Consider the following 22,678-nt stretch of genomic DNA (forward strand, 5'->3'; position numbering starts at 1 on the left):
AAAGTCGATGCAAAGTATCTTTAAATAATGGAAATCAAAGTAAGTGGCTAGAATTTTGAACATCTTTGTGTTTTCAATATCTCTAGTTGTTTTGGCATTCTGTGGGTGTGACTAAGAACTATATTTTTACTTCACTTTTAACACTAAAATAATATGTCCATGTTAGATAGTGCATTAGATTGGAGGTTTTTTAAGTCTAGTTGCCAAAGTACAAGTAAACTTGAAAGAAGTGTGCGGGTAGAGGGGATGTCATGGACTTAGAGTTAGACAACTTGACAACTCGCTACGGTGACCAGTATAAATCCTCATCAACTACTGGAAGAAATAAGGACAGATTTTTATGACAAAATTGATGGTATCTTATCTCCCTATAACAGAAATAACGTGAGTATAAGAGCTCACTACAATTTTTAAATGTGCTGTCAAACTAAGGGGCAGTAATTAGTGCCTAAGCCAGAAGAAGATAGAAATGGAACAGTGAGAAATGAAGGATAACTCAACACGAGGCTTGTTCAGAGATCACACAGCAGAGTTCTTTCAGAGCCGAATGACTCCAGGAGCCTAAAATAGAGACAGAATTAAGCAATAAGATGTGACAGGGATAACATTTCTCAGTGATTGTAGGATGCCTTAAGGGCTACATCACTAGGCCAAAGGTTCATGTAAGGGGTGAAAATAACCTTCCAGGTCTAGTGCAGTGCTGTTAGAGGGAGAAGAAGGAAATGAGTAATGGGGGCTAGAAAATTCTGTCATTGCATGAGTATTACTTCAGACATTGGGTAATAATGCCATGTGTACAATACATGTGGCTATAAGTTCCATCTGCTTGCTGAAGCTACACCAGAGGCTTCTCTTAAAAACTCCACAGAAATTGGCAATCTATTTACTTAGCCAAGTAAAAACTAAACAATTCAGTCACAAACTTGAGAACCTCAAACATATATATATATATATATATTCTTCTAGAATTATGATTAGTTGCTTAGGCCTGGGCTTTATTGTTGGGGTGGGGTTGGGGTGCTGAAGGAACCACTCAGAGTCACTTTCCATACTTTGGCTTATTTGCTTCATGTGCAGTTTCTTCACTCAGACATGACCTCAGTGACACACTGATCCACAAACATCTTAGGCCTTTCAGCCCAAGCTCTCCCTACTGCACCATTGTGCTACTCACAGAAGACAGGAAAGCCCTGGATCAAGAGGCCAGCTAAGCTCCACCCTGGGTTGGGGACAGGTCTTTACCAAGATAAGAGGTGAGAGACTCAGTAACCATAAGGTAGGGTAAGAAATATCCAAGTGAACAGAGCTCTGGAACGCCCTGTAAATGGAAGCTGGAGTCCTGGTTCAATTCTTCCCCAAGGTACTCTGGAGTCTTCCCACTTGAGAAGATAGTAAATGTGTGAATGAAACTGGTTTGTGTGCCTTGATGTCTCCCACAGCACAGGGCAAAGCCATGTCATAAACAAAGAGCAAACGGTGGCTTCTCGGGCCTCAGACCCTTTTCTGGTGACAGGTTTCCATTCTTAAAAATCTGTTGTAGGAAAAGATCTGAAGACAGTGTAGGGAAACCCAAACTTTCCATCAAAGGCTTCAGTGACTTTGGGCATTGGGGGAGTGGTGGGTGAGGGGAGTTTTGGGACAGTTTCACCATGTAGCTCTGACTGGCCTAAAACTTGTTATGTCTACCTGTCTGGCCTTGAACTTGATCTACCTGCCTCAAACTTCTGGTAGCTGGGTTTACATGCAAGAACCAGTATATTGGGCTATCTTTTGGTAATTTTAATCTATGAAATAATCTAGCAGTAGACAAGAGAACAGGAAATACAAGATTTATCAACATATAGAAACTCAGGAGACATATGTCATATGACACCCACAAGGACAGGTAGTTGATGGTGGGATGGCTTTTCTGGACACTAGACAGCAGTATGTTAGAAGAAGAGTAGATCATTATTAGTAAAACAAAGAGCAGACTGTGGTTTAGAACAAGGCTCTCCTGTACTCTATATGATGTTAACTTTTACTCTTCCTATATGATGAGATTGGCAGTGAAATTCTAGAAAGGACACTACAGACATTTGTATTCCTCTTTGGATGGAATTTGGTTGGGCAGATATGAAAAGAGAAAACCTCTCCTTGTGCTTATGATTGGAGGTAAAGAGACAGACAAGAAACGTTGACTTTGGGGCAGCTTGTAGGGGTTCAGAGCATGTCAAAGCATTAATTTTCTGAGGCCCTGGTCTTGAAGAAACTGTTAAATCAGTAGGTCACTCACTGTGAGTATCTGGAGAAGCACCCAATGCAGATAGACTTGTAGATCCAACAAGATCAAATTGCTATTCAAAAGAATTTAATTTAAATGAATTTCCAGAATTTCAATATGTTCAATATTTGTTAGGGTCTGAGTCCTAAGGCCACTTGCTTGTTTTTGAGCCAGGATCCTGCTGGGTATTCCAAGCTATCCTTCAGTCTAGGTTCTCCTGATGACACCTCTCTCAGTTCTGAACATGTGTCATCGTCCCCAGCTCCAGACCAATTATTATCTGTCCAGGCTAGTATATGGGACCATTGACCCCTAATACCCAATCCTTAGGAATACTATTAGCATACCTGCTATACAGAGATTGCCATCTCTATATCTGGGTCCACTGAGAATTTTAGGCCCACTCCCTCATCTCTCTGGGATCCTGAGAATTCTCTAAGGTCACCTCAGCCCCTTCAGTCTGTATATACCAGGCAGTTTCTCCGCATAATACCAGGCATAAGGATCTCTAAGGCTCACCATTTTCTGGATTCCCAACTAAGAAACAAAGCCCTGACTGAGTAGTTAAAAACCCCACACTTGCTCCAAAACTTAGCCACAGGAAGGAGTAACAGAGCCATGAAGCTCCCTGGGGACAGCATGGCTTCTAACCCTCAGGCATTGCCTTAAAATCTCTTGTATCCCAGCCAGGGGAATTTTTATCTTACGTGGGCAGGAAAAGAAAATTGGCTCAAATAGTCTTCCAAATCTTTTTTGTCTGAAGCCTGAAGCTGAGCTTTTTAAACTCCAAAGCCAAGAATTTGTCTCTTTTGTTCTGACTCTGCTGTGACAACTCTCCCTTGAGGCACTGGAATGACTTGTGGTCTAACTGCCCAGATTGTGGGGGGAGGGTGAAGGGTAACAGGAAATCATGGGGGAAAACACATTGGTTAATACATCAAAATATTAGTTTGCTAGATTGAGATTTCTAGTCTCTTTCCTGTTCTCTGCTAAATGAAGACAAACCCGTCCTCCTTGCTCACGTAGCTTGTGCATTCAATAGGTTTCTTTGGAAGTAACCAATTGCAATCAGCTTAGTTCTATTTGCCCCTTCTCCAGGGAAAATGAAATGCAGGCCCTAGGAGAAGAGATGGAAAAGACTGGAGACCAGATCTCCGCATAGCGAAAGCCTGAAGATAGGCAATGGCTTCAAAGCTGTGCTTTCTCTGGTCTCCACTCTTCTCCAAATGTTGACTGTGCATCCCTGCATACTGCCTTTCACTTCTCCGTGGGAAGTGCCTAAATTATGGACTTGGCTGACACTAAAATCTCTGGCTCTGGTGTCTGAATTTAAAGTGGAGGGGCTTCTGAATGGGCCGGTGTGGCTGATGGGCATCAGCTGAGCCTCAAAAAGACAAGCTCTCACGTTCCAAAGTGTCTGCAAAATATCTACTGCCACCTGAGGAAAAGACACTTGGGAAAGCGAAGACTGAGTAGGCACCTCTTGACTGTCTATTTCACTGTTTCCTGAGTGAAAGTGATTCCAGCTTACTAAACAAACGTGGCACTTGATGTACGCCTACCCGCAGCAACTCTGCTCCTTGTCTTATAGCTATTTATGGGCATGTGGTCTAATGGACTGTCAGCAAGTTGTGTGCACAAATTTAGCTCTTCTTCCTCACACAGGCAAACAGCCCCGCAGAATTTAATTTTTTTAAATGCATTATCAAATGGATCAATGGATGAGGAACGGAGGGAAGAATTCAATTGAATTAGTAAGTTGAAGCAATCAATGGTCTCTATAAAAGGAGAGAGGTACCTAGCATTTTAGTTACTTTCCACATTACTGGGGCAAAATGCCTGGTGAAGGCAATTTAAGGAAGGTTCCTTTTGGCTCACAGCCTGAGGGTACAATGCCGTGCATCACATTTGGGAAGCTATGGTTGAAGGAGCTTAAGTCAGCTAGCTGGCCATGGTATCCAGAGTCAGGAGTCAGAAAGCAAGGGGTAGAATAGCAGTGTTCAGCTCACTGTTTCTTTTTGAATCAGTCAAAGACCTCAGCCCACAGGATGCTGCACTTTACTTCAATCCAGTCTTGGTAATCCTTCACGGGCATGCCTGTAGGCTTGTCTCCTAGTTGATTCTAGATCCTGTTGGGTTGACAATATTAGCCACACACTGGGTGTCAATTAAATTCCCAGAAAAATCTACACCTCTGTTGAAGATTTCACAGGCCGATGAATATCAAAATGATCCTGGGCTATTCACTCCCCTCCATAGCCATTTATCACCCATCTCTGTATCTGGCCTAAGATCTTTTCTTTCAATTATTAGGTAATACATGTTTTAATGTACTAATTTAGCAGTTCATTAGCCTCCACCAAACCCAAAGCTAAGAATGTCATCATATAGCACCCCAAACTGACAGCAGAGCACCTTCCTTCTTGCTTTGTTATAACCTGCTGTCCCCACCAATATATTTGGTAAAGGCATTTTATGACTTTCTTTTGTTCTATGACTATAAAATTTTATGTAGCTGCTCCCACATTGAAACATATTCAGGGCAACTGGAATCCTGTTCCCAGATCATGGTCACTCATATTTGCTCAGAATAAATAATCACTTACAGGCTGGTGAGATGACTCAGTGGTAACAAGCACTGAGTGCTCTTCCAGAGGACCCAGGTTCAATTCCCAGGACCCACATGGCAGTTCACAACTATCTGTAATTCCAGTTCCAGGGGACCAACACATGACAAAACACCAATCCACATAAAATATAGTAAAAAAAAAAAAAAAAAAAAGTTGTTTGAAAAAAAAATCTCTTACTCTGAGTGAGAGCTGTGATTTGCATGCATCTAGAGTCCCAGGGTTAAGGAAACTGAGGCTGGAGGACTATCTAAGCTAGCCTGAGCCACATAGTGAGACCCTGTCTCATAAAAACCAAAGAAAGAAAGAAGAATAAAAGTAACAAAATAATAGAAGTATAGTAAGTATATAGTAGCTGTGACTTTGATGGGAATATAGGTTCCTTCAATTATATATGTGAACACACTGAATTTTCTCTGGGCAGGGAAAGAGTTAAGTAGTTTTGCACTTTGCTTACAGGCTTCTGACATGATATAAAACACTGTGATTTGGGCTTTTCCATTTTAGCTGACATAGTTTAAGTTGATGAATATTTTGATTTGTGCCAGTCTCAGGCAGTTTTAAATGCTATCCCTGCAGGAGTCAAGAAGTCCGGTCATAATCACAACAATATGCTTGTCAGTCAAAGGCACCGGAAGATTGCTTAGGTGCAAAGAAAGCATTTTCCCCTGAAAGGAAACAGGGCAATTGAAATCACTACTTTTCAAGACGCTGAAGTCAAAACTGTTACCAGTTTCATGGTGTGAAAATCCAGGTCTCAGCACCCTCCTGGTTAGACCTCAGTATGTCCCGAGGCTATCTATCCAAAAACACAAGTTACAGTCTGAAGTTCAGAAGAAATTAGACTAAAGGAAAGCACCTCGATCAAGGTTGATTTCCCCACCATTATTTTCAGGTCAGTATTTCAGCAGGGAATGCATAATGAACCCCTCCATCTCTGCAGCCAGTGCACCTTGGGATGTATTTGCAATGCAAGCTAAATCAGAGAATTCCTGCAATTACCCAAGATCTGGGCAGTAGAAAGGTACCCTCTCGGCCCCAGCAGATTAAGCAAACAATGCTTGGTAGAGTTGACCTAAAGGTTTGAACATAGGAACTGTTAGCATTATGACAGGCAAAATTTAGAAATCCACATAGAGTTGGACTCATTAGACAAAGGGGAAAAGTCAGAAACCACTGTGGGAGAAAGAAAGGAAGAAATGAGAAGCCCAGAAGAAGGGGTTTCAAAATTGGAAGCAGCCCAAGATTATTCAGATCTTTGAGTATGTTGATGTCAAGACCTTCATTTTTCATTGTTAGTGGGGCCTTAAGGATTCCAGCTGCTCAACAAATTTGCCCAGTAACTGTCCCCTAACCACCAAATCAAACAGACCCACCATGCTCCCTCAAATTTTATTTTGTCAGTAGGAGTTTCTGCATGGGAATGAACTAGTTAAATACAAAGCTACTATAACAGAAAGTACACCTTTTCACCCCTAAAGAATTCCATATACCCCATGCTGATATCAAAAGACTCTCCTCATGGGAACAAGCAATGTGGAAAACAGAGGGGAGCAAAGATCTGGTATTCAGAGTCCACTGGGAGCTTCAGACAAATATGAAACAATGACTTCATGTACTAGATAAATTTCTCACATTCTTCAACCAGTTTTATTGGCTCGATACTTATGTATCCAGTTATAGGAACACCATGCCTCAAAGATGACTTGAGCTGCTATACATACTCCAGGCATACCACAGTATGTATCAGACCTTCCTATCCCAATCTGCCTATAAATTATCTCCTCTGAGACTCTTTCTTTTCCGTTAAGTCACTTCTACACACTGTCCCTAAATGGGGCCACCTGTCTCTGCACTGTTATGTGCTTAGTGGCTCAGTGGCTCTTCTCTCTTGCCTTAGTTTTATGTCTTTCAGACATATGCCTTCATCAGAATTTCATGGAAACTCTCCCCAGCCCTTTTTCAGGTCCTTCAATTGACACTTAACCTAGATGTCGCTTCCTATGGTATCTCTTAGGACTTCATTTGTCTCTAAACACCTTGTGAGCTAATAGGAAGCATGCAAGCTTTGGAATAAGACTGGTTTGGCTTAAAAATCCATGCTCTTTCCCTAATAACCCACAGTAATTGGTTCTATTTTGTATAACATTATATAAATAACATCATTGAAGTTTTATTTTTCTTGTGTGTAAACTAGAAATAAGATTATCTAGTTTGAGAGTCCTTGGGAGCATCAGAGTTACATATCCAAAATGCCTGGTTCCTTAAACTACACAGTAAGCCAGTCAGGGTATATCTTTTCTTTGCATTCACTGTTTTGTGTAACACCTACATGAGTTCCTAGAATAACAGCTACCCAGTAAATGTTCTTGATGACTTGGTGCATAGGAAACATTGTTCTCTTCCTTCCCCTCCCCACCCTGCAATAGTTTGGAAGACAAAGTTTATGCACACATCTCTTATGCAACAAACTTTGGTGCATATTTCCTTATTATCCCTCTGTCTTCCTGTCACATGCCTCTCTTTGGCATAAAGACATCTATTTGTCCGTCCAGTTGTCTACAAATGTCAGTGCTGCTTCTCACTGAGAGAAGCAAGGGCACAGTGAAAACAAAATAATCTTGGGGTTGTGGGGAGGATCTGGAGTATACCAGGGTCATTGGTTTAACCTTTCCACCTTCTTAGAGGCTGAGTGCTCAATGAAATTAAAAAATCCACATCAAAGCAGCAATAAGGAAGATATTGAATAACGAAGGGAGAGACAAAGAGAAAGATGGGAGAAGAAGGAAGGAAGTTAGAGAAGAGACAGATAGGAAAGGAGGGGGGAATGGGGAAGGGAATACAAAGCAATGACAGCTGCAAAGGCACCACTGTTGCCACGGAGTTTCATGTCTCATGTTTGTTCCCAGGCCTTCCATGACCATTCTGGCTCAGGCTGCAAACAGTCTCAGTGCCTGAAATCCCTCAAGGATACTGGTATTTCAAGTCAGAAATATCAGGGCAGAATCTCTCTTCAGAGACCATGCCAAACTACCAAATCATCCATATCATCAGTGTGTTTCACTGGTTTTCAGAGTAAGAGACTGGCTCTGAGAAACTAAATAAGCCTTTCTCTCTTTGCCCTGTGTGTGTGCAATGTGTGTGTGTGTGTGTGTGTGTGTGTGTGTGTGTGTGTGTGTGTGCACTTGTGAGTGCATGTGCATGGGGAGGCGTGTGCTTGCTTTATGCCTTTGTGTGCCCCACCTATGCGTGCACCTCTGGAGGCCCGAGTTTAACACTGAGTTCTTCTTTGGTTATTCTGCTCGTGTGTGGGACACAGGTTCTCCCACTGAACCTGGAGCTCAATATTTCAACTGGACTGGCTGGCCAGCAAGCTCCAGGATCCTACTGTCTCCCTGGCCCATCTGCCTCACACTGGGTAACAGAAGTGACACTGCACCTGGCTTGGCTTTTGCTAGGGTGTGGGGGGATCCGAACTCAAGCCTTCATGCTTGCATAGGAAGTACTTTAGCCACTGAACCATCTCCCCAGTCTCTGATGTCTTTGATTTTAACCTAGGGGTTTGAGGTTTCTAAAAACAGGTTTGTCCAGAGGAGAGGCTTCGTTACTATAAACCACAGACTATTTGGAACGGTGGGGACAGGCTTTCCCTTGACGTAATGGAAACCACATGCAGCATTACAGACTGCTAGCACTCCATTGAGGTGGGTACACATTGCTTTGAAGAAAAGGAAGCCATTTCCATCCACATCTCTCCTGATTTATGTGTGGGCCTCAGAAGGTCCAGACAGGTTGGAAAAGATTTGGTAACTGGAGAAGTGACAAGGGGTGAGAAAGTATATTTTGTGAAAGACTGCAAACTTGACTCTGACTTTAAACCCTTGCCTTGGGCAATGTGTGCATTGAAGAGTTTAAATCACATTAGTAGTTCAAGTCAGATTGAGGGTGAAAGGCTACACGGCTCTAAGAATTAGGACTGGGCTGTTTTGGTAAAAACATTGTCTAACTTGGTCAAACGTAAATCAGCCATAATGAGGTACCTGTGATTACAGGCAGGCCCAATGGACCTCTTTTTTTCTCCTCCCAGGCTCAGACTTTTCCCATTTGCATTTTTCCTAACCAGAAGAGCAGAAAGCAATGAGAATTTTCTTTTAAATGTTGTAATCATCCCAAAAGAGAATGGAAGGGTCTAGAACAACACAGGTGCAGAGCAGAGAATACAGACGACTGCACAATTATTCAGGAGTGGATCAGAAACAGAACTGGATGGCAGATATGGGAGACATTTCCACAAACAGCAGGGAACAGTTGTCCCGGATTTCAGCATAAAGTCCAAGAATTCAAACTAGCTGTCACCTGGCTTCTGACTCCAGCCCTCTACTCCAGCCAAACTCCAAGTAGATATGGGAGCTACATGCCAGGACATGTGTCGTCTGCTTCTATCTCTTACTCCAGCCTGTGACTCTCTTCGTTTCAGTGTGTTTTGCTCCCTCATCCTTCCGGGGACTCTTGACTATATCATACATACACACTTAAACTAGATAGATTTCTCCATCCCAGAGCCTGGTGAGACAGCAAACAGTCACTCTTGTCAATCGTAGTTATTTCTTATTAAGCTTTAGATTTATATATTTGGTTTGTTTGTTTTCTTTTTTAGTTTTTAAGACAGGCTCTCCTTATATAGCTCCAGCTAGCCTAGGATTCACTATGTAGGTCAAGCTGCCCTTGAACTCACAGGTGTGAGTCACCACACCAAGCAGACATTGGTGTCTTCCTGACTCTGTTATTCTATATTTCTGTATTAGCCTTGCATCCTGCTATTTCCGGAAAGGAACAGAATATCACAAACAGAGCAGCAATACGATAAAGACATCACTGTCAGTTTTCCCTTTTGCCAACTTTGAAAACCTGGTTGGAGAAACGTGAATCCTTTTGTTCACTAACTCCAGTGGTTTCAGGGGAAACGGTCTTGTGGTTGTTTCCCATCTTTTACCTATTTCTGAAGCTTGATCTAAATAGCATCCTCTGTTATTTGTAAACATTTGATGAGAAAGTTTTCTTACCTTGTTTTGTGTGTCATTCAGCACTGATCATTCACTATTTAGTTGCTACAGGCTGTGTTAATATTCCTGGGTGGTTACTGAATTCTGAGCTGCTCCTACTTGGGAGCATCAGGATGTGGGTCCTCCTCTTTGATGGAAACTGTGGACCCCCTGACTCTCATCAGTAATCAGGAAACAGAAGATGGCCTGATCGTCAGGGATTGATTTAGTTTGTAGTATGTATTTAACATAATGCATCAAAGGCCCCATTTGGTTTGCTAAATAAATGGCAGTTTCTCATTTGTCAGACTTGAGCTGAACCCTCCACGGGCGTCTGTTCATCCTAAATGATCACATTTAAAAACCAGATTTACATGAACAAAGTGTTCCCAAGCTGTATCTGGCAACATGATGCTCTTTACTGTTACATCAGCTCCCAAATAGGATTAGGCACATTTTAAAATGAAGAACATGTTTCAGAAAGTTGAAGCCACCATTCTGAGATGGCACTGATCTAGTGTAGAGTAGTTGGTGTAGAGCCCCCACCTCTCTGACTCTCATGCCTTCTTTCTGTCTATGATGACAGTTAGCATGGGTGAGCATGACACCTCATAGCCAAATGAATCCCAGCATGCTTAGGTGCAGGGTAAGATTGGATAATTGATATGATTCATATCTCTACTGCATTTTTTGAGGAAATGAGTCTCCAGATTCCTACCTCGGTGGTTTTTCTGTCTGTTTTGTTTCTCTTTCTTACTAACACACACTACTGTCTCCTGAGGCTGACAAGTGGCTAGATCTGTCTGCTCGAGTGTGTATTATGGATGATTTCAGAGACTTCTAATTCTTGTACTGAGAATATTTAAAGCATTCTTTGCTAGTCATCGTTAAGAAATCACTATTTTTAAGGTTGTATTTAGTGTGTGCATGTGTGTATAGCCATGGGCATGCCATGGTGCAAATGTGGAGGGCAGAAGACAGCTTCTGGAGGTTGGTTTGGTTTTCTTCTTCTACCATATGGGTTCTAGGGATGGAGTATAGGTTGTCAGGCTTGGTGACAGATATCTTTACTCATTGAACTGTTTCACTGGCCCACAATACATTTTTTAACCATGGTGGCTCTGTTGTACAAAAGATTTTCTGAGTCATTTCTCCTCAGTCACTGAAATTTAGTGTCCTTTGACATCATTCTATCTACCGTCTTGGCTCCTCCTTGTTTAGTGCTTTAAGGTTCCAAACATAACTGAGACCATTATAGATTTGTCTTAGTTTATTTCACTTAATATAATGTCTTCTGGGTTAATCAATATTATGACAAGTTTCCTTCTTTTATAAGCTCAATAATATTCTATTGCATATATGCTCCACATTTCTCTATTATCAGTTTTAACACTGGTTGTTTGGTTGGTGAACTCTAGTGAAGTGATTGTCTCCATATCTCCAGGGCTGGGGTTAAAGGTGTACAGTAGCACACGTGGCTTTGTTGCTGTTGTTTTGTTTTCCTTACATGGGTTGTGGAAATTAAACTCACGATCTCTGGGCAAGCACTTTACTGACTGAGCCACATTCCCAGCCCAACAACTACATTTTAAAAGTTGGCCGTGGTCTAATTTGTTTTACAGAAACTCTAGTCCCTTCTTTTAACCCTCCCCTCTCCAAATGTCCAAGTTTAAAACCTTCTAGGAAGTACCACATGGGTTTTTCTAAACATATTCTTATGCCAATGTGCACCACTCACTGTATTTCTTCCTGCTCTATTGCTCCCTAGCTTTTCAGCCATTTTATCATAAAGATGTTTGAAGATTTTTTTTGTTGCAGCTGCTGAGGGTTGTGGCTAGACTTGTTATCCAGTGGTCTCTGAGGGACATCCATGCCCACCTGGCCTGTTCAGGAACTACTCTGAGGCAAGAGAGACACTGTGGCACTCTGAAACACTGGCATGTGTGCCATCTGTTGTTACCAGCATCTTAGAGTCCTCTGTTCCCTGGTCCTCAGCAGAGTTTCTGATGTGTGCATCCTTTTTCTAAAGTTCAAACAATGTTTGATACATGTGGTTAAATGACCAGGTTCTCAGAAGATTTCCTGCTGCCTTACCATTTGATTGAGGTCTACAGGACAATGATGCTGAGGCAAAGAAGTACCTGCTGTGATTTTCCTTAGGAGGCCAACTAGAGTGAAAAATGAAGAAATAGGCGGCAGAGTTGCATGGGCCTCTGGTTGGCAATACCAGGAAATAGACTTAGCTGGGTAGCCAGGGAGGGTCTGTAGTAGGAACATTAGTAGGCAGAGAGATACTGCTTCAATAGGAACATTTGTAGGCAGAGAGCTACTGCTTCAACTCAGTTGGTCCATGGGTGGATGGAAGAAGAGAAAATTTGTCTGACAAACCCCACCTTGATGCATTGTCATTGGTGGAAATTTACCTCAGACAGCATTCATTCTACAGCCTTCTGGATTGCATTGTATCTGTGTTCCAAAGGACTGAATCCTTAGTATGTACAGCATGCCTGTGATGTGCTGTTTCTCCCAGCGTGATGGAAGGAGACAGATGCTCCCTGACATGTGAGAGTCAGCTGAGAGAAAAAGCTTGCCATTGGCAAAGCAAGAGGCTGCCCATCCCTGAGCCACCAGGCCAGGCTGACTTGGCAGATGATAACAAAACATTTAAGGGCTTCCAAAAACTCTCAAGAACTATTCAGAATGAATAGGAACACCGCTAGAACTCCTTTTTTCCCCCTTGAGTCTTGTGATCATCCACAACTCTGTAACTCAGCATAATACTTAATTTACTTTGAAACATGCTACATGAACAGACTCTGTTAAATGTTGACAACATGTCACGTATTAATCAGTTATGAAACCACATGCTTGTGTCCTTTCTTGAGATCTAAAGCACTAAACCAAATAGGTCAATAGTCTTTCTCAGAGACCTGTTCATGCCTCAAAAATAAGCATCTGACATCTTTTATAACAACAAAATAACACAATGAACACTGCTAGCAGAAAACTCCCTTCCATTTTTAAAACTCCTTAGACTGACTATAAGAGAAGGATGATGGATGTCTAAATATAAATAGGCTGAAGTGAAGCCAATTCACCCTGTGAAGTGTGGCTATTTAGCTCCTACCAAGGATTAGAAAGTTGGTTTTATTTGTTTGGGCCTTTTTAGTTTGTTTTACTGCTATGATTTTAACTTCGTCATGGTTACAGGCCAAGATGTTTTCATTACAACTTGCTGGTGGGCTGAAAAATGTTTGATTTCAGTCTAATGCTTGGAGAAAAAAAAAAGATGTTCCTGTTCTATATTTAAAAAATCAAAATTATCTCCCAACTAAAGAAATTATCAAGGCTAGGTGTGGCAGATTTGTCTATTACTCTCCTACTGAGGGACTGCAGGACAGGCAGATGTATGAGGCTAGCATGAGCTGCATATCAAAACCAAAGTAAATAAATAAATAATAAATAAAAAGGAGGGGGAGAGAAAGGCAGGGAGAAAAGAGCCCGGGGGGGGGGGGATGAGGAGGATGAGGAAGAAAGAGAAGTAAATTGCCAATATCAGGAGGCCAGGTGTCATTTTCCAGTGCTTTCTTTCCTCCCTCAACTTTGTCCTTTGACTTTAGAAATGAGGTGTTTTGTCTTGTTTGAGTTGGTTTTTATTTTAGTTTTTTTAAATTAAGAATATTTACCAGTAGTATCTGGTTTATGACCTTGCATCTCCTTCTGTGGCCTGCTGTGGTGGGATCTGTGACTATGACGCTGCATCTCCTTCTGTGGCCTGCTGTAAGCTATGGTGGTTAGGTTAGATGAGCTGGTGCTGGAAATGGGAAATGCTGTGAACAAGGGAAGCAGGGAAAGAGGGAGTAGGCAAGAATAAAGACAGTGTTGACAATTAGCTATGCACTCTGGAATTTCATACATGACCTCCAGACTGAGTATTCTGAGAGTATGTATATCATTTCAAACCTGGACATTTTGCATTTTAAAATGTAACTGTTAGCTGGGTGGTGGTGGCATTCACACCTTTAATCCAGGACTTAGAGGCAGGCAGATCCCTGTGTTCAAGGCCAACCTGATATACAGAGTTCCAGGACAGTCAGTGCTACACAGAGAAACCTGTTTTGAAAAAAAAAAAAAAAAACTAACTTTTTGGGAAAAATAATCTATTCTCCTTGGTTCTCTTTATAGAAACTGGGTTCTTGTTTCTGTTCAATGAGGACAAAATAACAAAAATATAACTCCTCCTGTAATCACAATAACTTAATGACATAATTTAATGTACAATAGGCTATTCATGATAATGACACTTATCCAAATGGTCAACCAATTAAAACTTCCCAAAGGGAAAGCAGCTTGATGGTATTTATGCTAACTATTTTTGGCTTGGGTTTATATCTAAAAAGGGATTTGGCAAAATAACTAAATACTTCTGCATTTTTCCCATTGGTCCTGTCCAAGGACTCTTCTTCTTCAGCCAGCTTCAGAGAAAACTGGCAGGACATTTAATGATGTCCTTCACATTAATAGATAAGGAGAGCAGAACTAACCTTTCTGGAGAACCCCTCCAGCCTCAGTTCATAGTGCACTGGCATTAAGTAACGAGTGACGTTGGAGAGCTCGAGACCACACTGAAAACAGGAGGAGGATAGAGATTGTTGCCTACTGATAAGCATTTTTCTGATGATACAGTACAGTCTGAAGTGCCAGCTCTCCTCGGGGCATGAGACAGGTTCCAGTGAGACACCATTTCCATCTGCAGATGAAGCTCAAGGATAACTTAATGCTTCTTACTTCTTTATTTTCTTCAGTTATCTTTCGTCATGATGAAAAGGGGACCCAGTTCTCAATTCTGAACCAGCCTTCTTTTGTTTTCCTCGGACATCCTCACCAATAAACTTTTGTATGAAAGCTTCCATTTCAGAGTCTAGCTGTTTGAAAACCTGATGTGTGAGAGCCATTTAGGTCTAGAGTGCACATTTAAAATATCAGCAGAAAGGAGATATAATCCAAGATCTTAGAAATGTAATGTTGGAACACAGAAAAACAATGAAGCAAGATAAAAAAAAAACATAATTCCATTTATTTTAGGCAAGTTATATCTTTTATTCATTCATTTGAAATGACAATAATTCACACAGTTTAAAGCAATGCATTTTCTCTGTGGGGCTAAAGATATGCTCAGTGGTTAAGAGCATTTGCAGCTCTTTCAGAGGACCTGGGTTAAGTTCCCAGTACCCACGAGGAAGCTTCCAACTTCTGCAACTAAATCCGGTGGGCCCAGTGCCCTCTTCTGGCACTCATGGCACAAGGTATGAAGCATGTGATAAACATGCTGACAAAACATGCACACACATAAAATATAACTAAAACGTTTTGAAAGGTGGCAAATTTTTTCTGCCGTACTGTAACAATGAAAATATGAATGTCCCTGCCGTGCTGTAATGTGATATTCCTTAAAAGAAACAACTTTTGGGGGCCTTAAAGAGCTCAAGGTCTTCTTCCCTTTAGCTAGCTTGCCTTACAGCCAGATCTCTAAACCTGAAAGGAGACTCAGTTGCAAGGAAAGGAAACCTTACCCTTTATTCTTGGGGTCGATGGTCCAGATCCACCTCTATACACTCATAACCATCATCCTTCACTGCCAGCTAAAGAGCCATGGCCTTTTGTTTCATAGTATGGATTAGCATTGCTGCATTGTGTGTGTGTGGGGGGGAGGACATTCCAAGCTATAACATGCTGGATGTGTTGAGAGTGCTTGGTTATATAACACCATATTTTTTAATACAACTGACAGTCTGTCTTGAGATTTAAGTGTTTTTTGACAGTTTTTATGCACCTGTTAATTCAAAGCTCTTAACATATGCCAGTTAAAAAGAGCCAGGCACTAAAACATCTAGCATGAGAGGCTAAATATGGCTCAAGTGCAATCTCAGGCAGGCAGGCTGACGGAAACAATTCCTTCCTCCAAGATGGAAATCAGCTGTAGACTCCAGAACCAATCATGTCTAGGCAGAGTAGTGGACAATGTCATTTGATTCTGCAAGGAACAGATATCAAACTCTTCAGGGTATATGCTCATTCTGGACGGTGCTCTGTTCTGCTCGGATAGAGAACATTGAATTTGGAAAGATGTTTGTGCTCACAGTGAGTGCTCAGGATGTTGCTGGTGTGAACTTAAATCAGACTCCATTCTCAGAACCTCTCTGTCCTCTGTTGCACACCCATCTTCCATTCCCCTTCCAAGTGTAAAACCAGCAACACTGCGGGCAATTGCCAGAATTTTTTAATGCTGACTCCGTAGTTTTCATGGGATGAAGTTATGCCTTTGCTTACAGTACAAGCTGCACTTTTCAGATTTAAAAACATAAATAACTCTTATCAACCTTAAACAAGAATGATAAAGAGACACTCAGTTTGGAACTCACTATACAGAAAGAAGAAGGAGCTCTGTCCATTTGTGCAAAGTAATCTGTAGTGAAAGTCACAAAACAGGATCAGATGCTAGCTCTAGCAGCCTTTGTTTTTGTTCTTCTATGAGCCTACATGAGGCTAGGAGTGGCTTTGCTACCTTCTGATTTTAAGGCTTGAAATCAGTTTTGCCCAGTAGAAATTTAACATAAAGCTGCACGTGGAAGCCACAAAGGTAATGAAAAAAATGATTGCCACATTTAAGTGAGTAAAACTAAATAGGTCAGAGGAATTTTAATAGTGTATTTATTCATCTCAGAAATGTTAACAAAATATTGACATTTCACTATGTAAAGCATGAATGAGGTATTTTGCATTCTTCTATGCTGCAGTTCAGGGTACATTTTGCATACCTCAGCATAGGAAACATCTGATAGCCAAGTATAGCAAGTGTAGTTGCTGTGTGTTTTTGTTTGGCGTTTGGAGACAGGGTCTCACTGTGTAATTCTGGCTGCCCTCAATCTTCCCGCCTCAGTGCAAGTGGAGTTCTAATATATCATCTTGAAAATATGCTGACAAAAAAATAACATTTAAAGACCATGGAGAATCTCACTGGCATCAGACAGTGGCCAGGGACCTTGGAAAGAACCCAGAAGTTTGTTTGTCACCACCCCACTTCCGACTACAACATTTTTGTTCAAGTGTTCTTTTAGCTTTATAATAATAATTATCTAAGTCAAAGAATTGTAGGGGAAAAGAACAACAACACGACATCATGTAAAATGAATTAACCAGACAGAAACGTGACTTTTCTGTCATCAGGGTGTCTAGCCAGTGTTTCAGTGACTCTGTGGTCCCAGAAGATACTGTACTTTATGATCAGCAGCTCAAGACAATATGCTTGGTGCTTAAGTGCTAAGTCAAATAAAGCTGGGCTTGACTTTCATGTGTATTTTCATGTGTAGTAACATTTTTAAAATTTTACTATTGAGTTCCCATTGCCTTGTTTTGAAACAGGTATTTCGTAAAATCATTAGGAAAACTAAATAAATTTTAAGTATCACCTACAACAAAATACTGCAAAAATATATTATTGTTGTTAAAGCACCCAAAATGTATCTGGATAGTTTGTGTTAAGGATAAATCTTTCTGGCATTTAGAGACTATTCATCATGCCTCCTATAACTTGTGCAACTACATTATTACCCGAGTTATGCAAAGTCATCAGTTATTCAAAAATTACCGGCTAGGTTCTAAAAATATCTGCAACAAAATGGTCCATTGGAAAAAAAATTGTTGATCATTAGGGAAAGAAAAGAACTTTTACTGAATATTGAGCATTCTTTTGCTTCAGTGTACTTTTTCTATCTTATCTGTAAAAGTCTCTGGATATGCCATTCATTTAGGCATAAGAAAGTTGGGACTCAGAAATGTCCTCGGTAGCATGGCTAATATATATTATTTGACCCTGGAGCTATACAACTTTAAAAGCACACTATTTCTACTACATGGGAATGGCCAGTTTTGACTTTATCAGTATTCTGGAAATTTCAACCAATAGCAGGGACTGATAGAGTAGCTCAATTAATTAAAAACAAAAACAAACAAACAACACCACAAACATTATGGCTTCTCAACTGTGGTTAGAGGTGTATCCTCTAGCTTCCACTAGACACTAGCCAAAAGGAATGGATACTGTACCTACTTGCCTAGCTTACAATGTGCTTGGACTTTGTCTTCTTACAATGCCACAGAAAATTGCAGCCTATCCAGGGGCTTACTTCTATTATAAAAACAAACAAAAACCCCAGTACCCTCCCATTCTAGAAATGGACATTCGTTTCATGGAATATGCATTTGACAGAAGGTCCACAATGTTCTCAGATCAAGAACTGCAGCTCCCTAGAGGTGGGAGCCATCTAGCTACACTCGGATCCAGTTGTGACTTTCCTCTTGTGTCAATCAGGGAACAATTCAGTTAAGGTTGTTTTCTGGGGACAGGAAGGGGAATAGAAGGGCAAGAGAGAACTGCATCCAGTAGAATGTTACCTTTGGGCCATCATGGCTGTCAGCCTGATGACTAGCTTTTATAAGGCCTTTGAGAATATGTCTGTTGTAGAAGAAAACAAAAGTTTGGCTCCTGGGGAATCTGTATGCCATCAAGTCTGGCCTTTGTCACTTCGTGGGGAGAGGTCCAAATACAAATCTCCGCTCTGATGCCCTGGCTTTCCGAGTAGTTGAAATCTCCTAGTGCTTTGATAAGAAGGCCCAGGGAAATGATCCAGTCCAAACTGCATTTCTATCCCTTATCTGAAAGGTATTCAGTTTACTTTAAACAGTTTCTGGGCCTGAGGGTGTGTCTGAGCGTTCGCCTAGCATGTGTGTGGTTCTGGATTCAGATAAACTGCCTTGTATATGTATACACTCCTGTGTCTCCCTTGTCTCCTGGGTCCTCTCATTCCAGAAGGACTCCTTCCATAAATCATGTATAATTACTCCTGCTGGTCAGAGGTGAGAGTGAAAATCACATCTCAGTGGTGAGGTTGAGTTTTCTCTTTGGGTACTAACCGCTTACACAGTTCCACAGATGGCTTGAGTGTGTTAAGCCTTCATTTACAAATTTAAAAAGTTCAGCAGAGCCCATGAGGACAGCATTAAAAATCCCTAATTATAGACAAGCATTTCAGACATTCATTACCATACAAGCCATCGGTGGATTAAATCTAACAATCAAATGCTTGTAGACCGAGGCCGCAGGCTGCTTAGACTATGCAAAATAATTCAGAACCAAAACTGTCCCTGGGCCTGGTCACACCCTGACTTCTTTCCAGTTACTTTTGTTGTTGTCTTGTTATAATAGACTAAATTAAAAGGCAAAGTGGTCCCCTATCTCCTCAAAATGGAGTGTTAGGAACCTATCGAAAAGTCATTAGGCACAGACATTTGGAGTTTTCTTATTTTATTTGGCTAGAACCCCTAGGAAGTGATCTAGAAGAAAGTTTTTCTTTTTCTTTTTTTAAACTACAGTAAGTTAGGGGAGATAGAATTTGGGGGGTGGGTCAGGGAGATTGGGGGTGGGCTTTCCCACCCCCAATTTTAACGAAGAAAAATAACACATCTTTTTCAGGAAGAAGTTGCAAAATACGGTTCCAGAAATAAAAACTACACGCATACATCCACATGAATTTCTGAGCAAGATGCCAAGCCCTTCTCTGAAGCCATGTGAATTTTTCTCTTGTGCGTTTGTCAGCCTGAGTCCAAGCCATCTTACTCTTTCCTCACTTCTGTCTGGTTTTGGTTAGCTGCTTCTTGGCATTGCTTCCGCTGGAGCTGAGGGCGTCTGCTCCCCCCACCCACTCCCTCGCCTTTCTCATCCCTCCTCTTTTCTTTCCTTTCCCTTTAAAATGTCTCTTTTGGTATTCTTTCTCCTGGGTCCCATAATGACTCCGAGGGAGTAAAAAGGGAGCAAAATAAGATTAAACGGTCTCTCACACCCACACTGTCCATCTCCATCAGATATTCACACAAAATGTAAAGAGCATGCTCCCAGGAAGAGCCCCCAGATGGTTCCGGAGTGTAAATGTACAGCTTCCTGGTCCACTCCTCGGTAAGAATCCGTTGGCCCTCCCCTAGTATTCTCCCATGAACAGACCGGCATCCTCACCCCAGTCCTACACTGCCATTTTGTGCAGAGGGCTTCCTTCAGGACAAGCCTTCCACTTGCTTCTCAGAATCGGCCATTTGAAATCTAAAGGATTGAAGTTATTATATTCACTTACTTCTAGAACTGCTGTCTTTTATTGGAATTTTCAAGTCGTGGGAAAAAAAATCGTCCTAGTCATGTGACCACAGATAGACTTAAAAAGAAGACGTTTTCCCTCCTGAATTTAAGCAAACAAGTTTTATACATATGTGGAATACATTCTAGAGAGCACCACACACACCGTTGTCTTCATCTTTTTTGGTCTGGGCTTTTGCTATGGATTTCGGCTGGAATTATTTCCGTCAATGTGTGATCACCTTTCGGAAGGGCCACTAAACATCAGAATGCGCATGCTTCAGATTGCTATGTGGGTTGTGGGGGTGGCAATGTCACTCCCCCACCCCGTCCCTAATAAATCGACAGTTAGTTAAACTTGAATCAGCCTCACGCTTTAATGGTACAGTCGAAACTGACCTGTTCTTGTCCGGTTCACACACTTCGCGCTCATTGGAAAGAATTGCTAGTGAAGCAGGAAGCCCACCCTGTCTTCAGGTAACACTTGAAGTGAGAGAGACTTTCCTGTATCCCTGTGGGTTATGCTAGAGTTTATAAGAAGCAGGAAAACAGCCTTTTGCTGGTGGTATTCATAGGCCTTACAAGCAAAACTGACATCCCCACTGTGTATACAATTTTCTTGAAACTGCTATAGGGTTTGTGAGATGTGGCTCAGTAGTACTGTGACTGGGTAACTTGCCTGATGTCCTATGATCCATTCCTAACTACCTCCACACTGTCCCCTCAAACACCCAGGAGTTCTCCAGCAATGCAAAGGAATTAACACACAAGTGCAAAGACTGATGGTGGGGGAGTAATCCTCTCTGGGGTCTAAGATGAGAGCTGTGAACTGGGATTACTTGGTTTAACTGCTTTCAGGAAAAGTTATCCAAACCTTCTCTAGAGTAAGAAGTCTGGGGAATGTCATTTAAATTGCTTCACAGTTGTCCCACGGAGGACTTTTGGATGTCCTGTATCACACAATTAACAGGCAGAGAGGAGCAGAGCCGATGGCTGTGTCTATGAGATACCTAACACCTGAATAAAATATGAAAACATTAGGCAATGTTTCAATTTTCAGACATTTAAAGACTGTGAAAGGAAACAGTTCAGAGAGCTGGTGCATGTATCCATTTTCATTCAAATATTTTTCACTTTGTGGTGGCTTCCTAATTCCTATTCTTCTGAGCAAGAAAAAGAAAATGTTGAATGCACAATAGCTGTTCCTGGGTATTGTTTTTTTCTTTGTCTCTTTGTCTCTTTCTTTCTTTCTTTCTTTCTTTCTTTCTTTCTTTCTTTCTTTCTTTCTTTCTTTCCTTCTTCTTTTGAGCTCAGTGCCTGTTCTTTTTAACTTGTATTTGCCTTCAAGTTTATAAATAATAAAGATTAAAACAAAAATTTACACAAAATGAACAGTAATCGAGTTGTAGTAGTGTGTCCTCAATGTACACATGTATGCACACACACTTTAAGATCACCAACAAAACTCAGCTAGGCTAGATTTCCCCTTCTGCCTTGAGTTATTTGATATATTATTTCAACATTAGTCATCAGGAAGACAAATAGCTCCTTCAAGAATAAAACTATAAAAATACACAGTTTCTCTTTGTGGTTCAAATAATTTTCCTTCTGTTACTAGAGATATTGCCACTGTGGTTTTAGGTATGTGCAGAGAAATGGCATTATTCTGGTTTAGAATCTTTGCTCTGTTGTCCTAGTGATCATGTGGACACTCCAGAGTAGGGGATGGAGTCACAAAACAGAGTCCAGCTTTACTGTCTAAGCTATCCTCAGCATTTCAGCAGAAATGAAAAATTTGCTCAGAAAACATGCTATTAATAATCTTAAATGAATGAATCTAAAATCAAGGTGATAAGGATAAATATTTTGTGTTTTGGTAGTATAATCCATTTGGCAAAGGAGTTGCCCTAATTTATATGAATTAGGAAATGGAAGGATGATGGAATGTATTCACAGTGAACAACAACACATAGTTGATGTTTTCAAATGGGTTTTTAATGACTTCTGAAATGTTTTATAAATTGTGGAAAAGAAAGTGTTTAAATTGTTTGATGAAAGTTGATTTTTTTGCAGGTACATGGTATACTTCATATAGACCTTTCCCTTGAGCCTAACACCCTCAGAAATTCTCCTGCTAAGAGATATATTCCTGAACCCCAGACCCGTGGGGACAGACTTGTCACACCCAATCTTCTCATTTCAGAAGTTTGTTTTGCTGGCACAATTGCTCTTGTTCCCTTGGGGGGTGTGTGTGTGTGTGTGTGTGTGTGTGTGTGTGTGTGTGTGTGTGTATGTGTGGTGTGTGTGTGTGTGTGTGTGTGTGTGTGTGTGTGTGTGTGTGTGCAAATACCCGAAAAGTTATACATACAGAAGATGGCATTCAGTCCCAAGATAATTAAGTTCTGTAATTGTGGCCATTTTTAGATTGTAAACTGTCAGTATTTCAAGACACTGCTCTTAAATTGTTTGTGTAAAGTCCTACAAATGTGTAAGTAAGATTGGGATGATATGGAACTATGTATTGAGTTATAAATCACGTTAAAAAAAAAAACACTTGAAACAG

Source organism: Cricetulus griseus, chromosome 5, assembly GCF_003668045.3.
Source record: "Cricetulus griseus strain 17A/GY chromosome 5, alternate assembly CriGri-PICRH-1.0, whole genome shotgun sequence".
In the NCBI taxonomy this organism is placed as follows: domain Eukaryota; kingdom Metazoa; phylum Chordata; class Mammalia; order Rodentia; family Cricetidae; genus Cricetulus; species Cricetulus griseus.